A 6,000-nucleotide genomic window follows, 5' to 3' on the forward strand; every position below is an offset into this window, starting at 1 on the left:
TGACACACTGATCCTCAAGAACACGAGGGGCACTCTGCTGTTTGCCCGATGCCAGACGCTCTAAACATAAACACACAAGGTTGCGGATAGAGGCAAACGAGGCTGGTTTGTATAAATAGATGCTCCTCTATACAGCACTAAACATGTAAAAACACATTACATGCTGTTGAATTGGTGGTCTTATTCCTTTATAGAAGCAGCCATATGTTTCAGTAAACCTCGTCTTTGAGCAAATTTATTATGTCACTCTCTGTACAAGATCTTTTCTAGTGTGTACGGTTAGTTTTTGAGAGGAGAGGAGAGGAGAGGACGAGGATAAGGGGACCATTCAGTCTGTCTGCTCCCACCGTGGGATTATAGACAGCTGTTTAATCTGACCAGCTACAGAGACAGGGCGCACACGTACACACCATGCTCTGGATTTTACTTTTAATACATTAGGAAGTCTGCAAGGTCTGCATCCCCATCTGTGGCCATCTGTGCTCCAATTGTGCTTCGTGTTGAAGGACAAAATATTTATACCAAAAGAAGTATAAAAAGAGAGCTGGGCATGGCAGGTGAAGTGGACCTGTGGTTAAGATTCAGGTTTGGACTATGCTATTTCTCCCTCACTTGCACACATCTGAGTCTACTAAGAAGGCCACTTTAGGGACAAATACATCTTTTTTTTTGGTCCAAAATATCTCTGAATATTGTGCTGAAAATTAGACGGCACGATACAACCGTTACCTTCCTCTCTGAGGCTGTTTGCCTCTGTTTCTCAGACTCTCTGAACAGCTGTATCTCTCTATGTTTGACGTAATCAGGGCTAAAAGACTGCTCACCAAAGAAACAGTCCTCAGTCTAAAAATGTTCTCTGTCTCCTGTTCTCTCCTTGTGCCATGATGAAACAAGATGAAAAACAATTCACTGCAAGACACACAAAACCACAGATAACATACTGTACGCGGGCATGTGCACAGTGCAGTGGTTTGTCTAAGTCATTTGAGGGTCTCATTATAGATTCAGAGACACATGTTTTCATTTTAGTTCCTTAAGACGAGCGCAGATAGAGATATGACGACCACCATGTAATGATAAGATATTAGAAGGTCATTCAGATGCTGGTTGTGCAGCGTGGTCTCATTTTACGTATGCATATACCCGCGTGTTGACTGTATGTGTATCTAGGCATTTGTTCTTCTACTGGAAATGCGGCTGAAACTTATTAGCTTTAGCTAACCACTGCAGAACAGTCCCCTTAAATCCCCCCTGTCTATTCAGTCTCTCATACTCCACAGAGACTCTTGTCAGTGACCACATAGCCCTAAAATTCTCTCTCTGTCTCTCGCTCCCTCCCTCCCACTGTAATTCCCCTAGTCTCCAGGAATGCTGTTGTTTTTAATTTCTCCCAGCTGCTCTGGCTGGCTGCCCAGCCGCCTGGCTTTCCACATCTGTTCCCTATCACGCCGCTGTGGAGTCCACACAAACAGAGCCTAAGCCCCTGGCCCCCAGACCCCCACCAGGCCTTAGAATCAAAACACTGGGGATTGCAGGCCTTGCTTTTTGGACCTTTTTGGACCTAGGACTAAGGGCTACAGCACCTACAGTACAATCCATTATTATAGTACCAGCACAAATATCATTCAAATAAAAAGGAGTGTGAACATCATTAGCACACAATTAATGTCATCTTCCCAAAACCTAGAGCAAGTCAATGTATTTGTTTCTGTCTGTGTGCCTGCTTCTCCATTTTGACATTTACCTTGTTATCAGGGTGCACCGCGCCACAGGTAAGATAGGAATGTGTGTGCGTGTGTGCATAAATATTTGTGAGTCTGCACCGAGGCTGCTCCTGCAGACAGATCCCAGACTCCGCTTCATCTTGAGCTGATTTAGAGTTCAGAGGCTTTAAAGCCCTCACTAATGACAGGGTGGGAGGCAGGCCGGTGCAGTGTGTGCGCACACAAACGCGCTTGTACATCTATCTTTATGAGGACTCACGTTAAAGTAGTGTATTCCCTGTCCCCATCGCACTAAGCCTAATCTAAACCAATTTCTAACCTTAAGTCTTAACTCTGAAGCTGCCTGTTGAAGGTAACTTCATAGCAATGTCCTCACTCCTACGGTTCAGATTACAGTTGCTCAAGAACACTCTCAAACACACACACACACTATAAACAGATGCACAGATGGTTTCACACGTGCTTACAAGTTTTCAAAATACGTATGCTCATGCTGTGGACACAAACATGGACATTTTGCCCTTTGTTACTTAAGGATCGCTGTGATATTACACATGTGCAGCATATGGCACAATAAACACGGTGACCAATAACAAACAGGGGAATAAGGAAGGGAGGATGGGGGAGGACTGGTTGTCTTCAAGCACTGACAACAGCCGGGCTGTCTTTGATCAGATTACAACAAGCAGATCATTGACAATTCCCTAGCTTTTCAAAGTCAAAAACATCTCCATTTTCTTTTAAATGATCAAACTGGGGAGTTAAGCGTAAGAATAACTACAGGACAAGCAGAAGGTGAGGACAGATCAAAGACAATTTATCCAGGACCAGAGGTGCTAAGGTTAGAAAAGCCGTATTTCTGCCTCTCAAAGCTGCAGGGATGCTGTCATACACTGCTTATATCTGTGAAAGCTGTTGATGTAATTGTATTGAAGTTCTAGCGACCATCTGTTCTCCTTTGGGAGGGCCTGGCTCCTCTCGTCGGCAGTGAAGTGGTTATGTGCAGCATATCACTGCTGCCGACGTGCTCGCAGAGAAAAAACTTCCTTTTCAGATTTTCCCAACGGCTGCTAATAAAATCCAGATGCTAGACTGTTTCTGCCTCACTCCCGCTTCCCTCACTCCTCCCTCTCTATCTTCTGTCCTTCTACATCTCCTCTTTTAGTCCCCCCCCCCGAACCTCTCCCCCACCCTGAGCTATCCTGTCTTCCTACATTGCTAATCATTTTTTTGCTTTTTTTTTTTTTTTAAATCTACCTGTCCTCCCTTTGCCCTGTTCCCTGTTCTTCATTCCCTCACCACCCGCCCATCCTCACCTCCTTCTTTTCTCCAGCCACTAACTCAGAGCCATTCCTAAATAAAGGAAAGTATTTGTGACATTTGGCCGAGACAGGCTGTGCCAAGAACAACTCCCTGGCTAGCCAAACACATCTGGAGTGTGTTAGGACTGCACTGGGCACTGGTACTGACACTGGCTATCCCACCACACACACACACACACACACACACACACACACACACACACACACACACACACACACACACACACACACACACAGAAAATGGTCCCACATATAAGATCACCAAAAAACCATAAAAATTTCTCTCCTTACATGCCAGAAGCTGCAGGCACAAATTCTCAGTTGTACTTGTTATTGTATTGCTTACACTTCCTCAGAAGCAACAGGGAAATACACAGGTTTTTATGGATAATTATGCAAGTACATGACTACACGCATGCGTTCTGTGTAGGTATGTAAACAGCATCGGAGTGCACGCATGTGTTTTGTGCTTCTGCATGTGTGCAAATGTGTGGGGGTTTGCCTGTGTGCGTGCTTGTGTGGCTCCAGGGTCCCTGTGTGAGAGGAGCTGAACACCTGAACATCAATAACTGTCATGTGAGCCACCTGGGACCCCACAGCCAGCTTGCACCATGGGCACACAGCCATCACCAGCACAGCTGCCACAGAGAGGGGAGGGGATGGGGTTATAGAAAGAGAGAGAGAGAGAGAGAGAGAGAGAGGGAGAGAAAGAGAGAAGGACTGAGAGCAGAGATGTGGGGGAGGAAGTGGGAGACAAGACAGAGTCACAGATATGAGGAAGTGACTGTGCATGTACATCTAGGAATGGACCAGCAAAGCAGGCAGGCAGACAAACAAAAGCTTCTGCCGTGCATGAAAACTCTCGTTTGTTTTTGCTCATCTACTTCTTTTCTTCCCCTCATCCTGTCAGCCATTCACCTAATTTTGCCAGCGGAGAGCTCAGCCCCAAGCAGCCAACATCATCGGATAAGACTTTCTGTTGTCTTCACTTTCTGATGAGCCCAGTTATTGGGCTTCCTCAAAAGTGACATAATTCATCCTTGCAACGAGTGCACTCGTGTAAAATCCAGTTTTGCTGAAGCAGAAAACATTTTTTGTGGAATGTATGGAGTCATGATTGGTATCACAGTAAAGTGGAAGCGTAAACACAGCATCTACCTAGGCATCTGATTTTGTTTTAGGTAACAGGATTCAATAAATAAATTCTATTGAGAAATCACGTTACCGCCTTATCGATCATCTTGAGCATCTAGTACCGATTTCTTTAATGGCCGACCAATATCAGCTTCATATTTCACTTCAATGGGAATAAAACCAAAAGACAAAACATATTTGAAAAGAGTATGTTCACGGTGAGCGCACTTCCCCGATCCAAACACCTGCAGGCTCACCCAGCACCAATTAGCTCATCAGGCTTTTAATTACTCTGTTAATTGCATACAGGCAGCGTGAAGGGCAGCCTGGGAATAGGGCAAGGGGGCCTCCTGAGGACCCAGCCTGACAAGCCTGACAAACAAAGAGGAAATATTCTACCAACAACAGCCACAACAGAACTACTCTAGAGCCTAGGAGGAGAAGTGAAACGGGAGAAAAATAGCTGCAAGTGCCTTATTATCAGCACTGTGATGTCACTTCCTGTTCGGATCAGAGGCTGAGACCATGATCTGGGTGATGTGAAAGGCTGGGGCAAGCTGAGATGCAGAGAAAGAGAAGAATCTGAAGGAAGAAAGGAGCAGCACCTTGTACAAAGAGTTATGTGGACATCTGTGAGCAGCCACACCACATCTGGATTAGTTCATGATGGTCACAGGAGAGAGAGAGAGAAAGAGAGAGAGCGAAGGGCTGGGGTGGGTTGGTGCTGGAGGGGCGGGTGAGAGGGGCTAGCGTGGGAATGTCCCACTGTTAAATTTCGGGCATGCAGGCTTAGTGTATTTGTGGGAGAGTTGGGCTGGAGTCTCCACAGTGACCCGTCTGTCACAGAGCTCTGCAATAACACAAACATCCTCTAAACTGTGCAAACTGGACACACACATTCACATGCAAATATGACTACAAGACAGCTGATATGAAAACAGTCGGAGCAGCGGGGGAGGAATTCTGTATCTGTTTTCTCCTGCTGCTACAGTGGTTGGCATTTACTCTTCATCCATGTTTTACCGTATCAGAGAGGACGCCTTCGTGCCTCTCCCTCACAGCAGATGTCCCCCCTTCCATTTCTTCCAGGAGCAGTGTTTGAGGAGGTGTATCCAGGAAACAGTGGCCAGCGCTCACTTCCTGTGTGACAGGTGTGCGATGGAGGCCTGACAGCTGCTGTCCTGCGCTCTCTTTCCCTCTCTGTATTCCTCTCTCCTGTATCTCCCTCTTTCCAGCCAGCTGCAGCAGAGAGCAGTTCTGTTTGTTCTTACGTCACTGCTGCTGCCTGCTGATTTATGGAGCACAAAAGACTTAGAATTGACCCTGGCAACATGCACACACCACAGCAAATGCAGCATCGCTGTGTATCCTTGCCATAAACTCTTTGCGTGAGTGTGTGTTAACAGAGCGCGTGAACTACGGCTGCCTATTTTTCTCCCCGTGTCTCCCCTCTCTCTTATGCTTTGTGCACCGTTAAAAACCTGACACTGAGCTGTCACTTACAGCTAAGATAGGAAAACAAACAGCAGATTAGTCATTCTCCTGCTTGATGTCTTGTATTTCATTTCATTCTGTGTTAAATGTCTGCTCTGTCACTATGGAGCTGTCAGCGCTGACAAAACTGTCTGTAGCCTGAACTGCTCTCCAGCCTGCCAGCGCTCTCATACCTCTTCATTTGCCCCGCGGGCACAGTAACAAAAGCTCCTGACATTAGCCAGGCACGGGGAGGGTGTTCTGTATTATCCTGGAGGACCCCATAGGTTTCACACACAGACACACGAGAAACAAGAATGCAGCAGAGGAGGCGCGGGGGCGGGGGG

The 6,000-nt window shown here is 46.5% G+C and overlaps 1 protein-coding gene across 12 annotated transcripts in view; it reads right to left on the reverse strand.

Annotated features, from left to right (window-relative positions):
- Nucleotides 1-6,000, reverse strand: part of cbfa2t3 (CBFA2/RUNX1 partner transcriptional co-repressor 3) — a 41,732-nt gene that overhangs the window by 20,990 nt on the left and 14,742 nt on the right. The window contains exon 1 of one of the 12 annotated variants that reach the window (XM_042221002.1): nucleotides 5,204-5,994. The exons of the other annotated variants lie outside the window; for them this stretch is intronic. The gene's annotated coding sequence lies outside the window, so the exon portion shown is untranslated. Of the gene's footprint in view, nucleotides 1-5,203; nucleotides 5,995-6,000 lie in introns of those variants that run through there. 12 annotated transcript variants of the gene reach the window in all.

The sequence above is a fragment of the Haplochromis burtoni genome, unplaced genomic scaffold (assembly GCF_018398535.1).
Source record: "Haplochromis burtoni strain Fernald_Lab_line unplaced genomic scaffold, NCSU_Asbu1 Contig_59, whole genome shotgun sequence".
NCBI lineage: Eukaryota > Metazoa > Chordata > Actinopteri > Cichliformes > Cichlidae > Haplochromis > Haplochromis burtoni.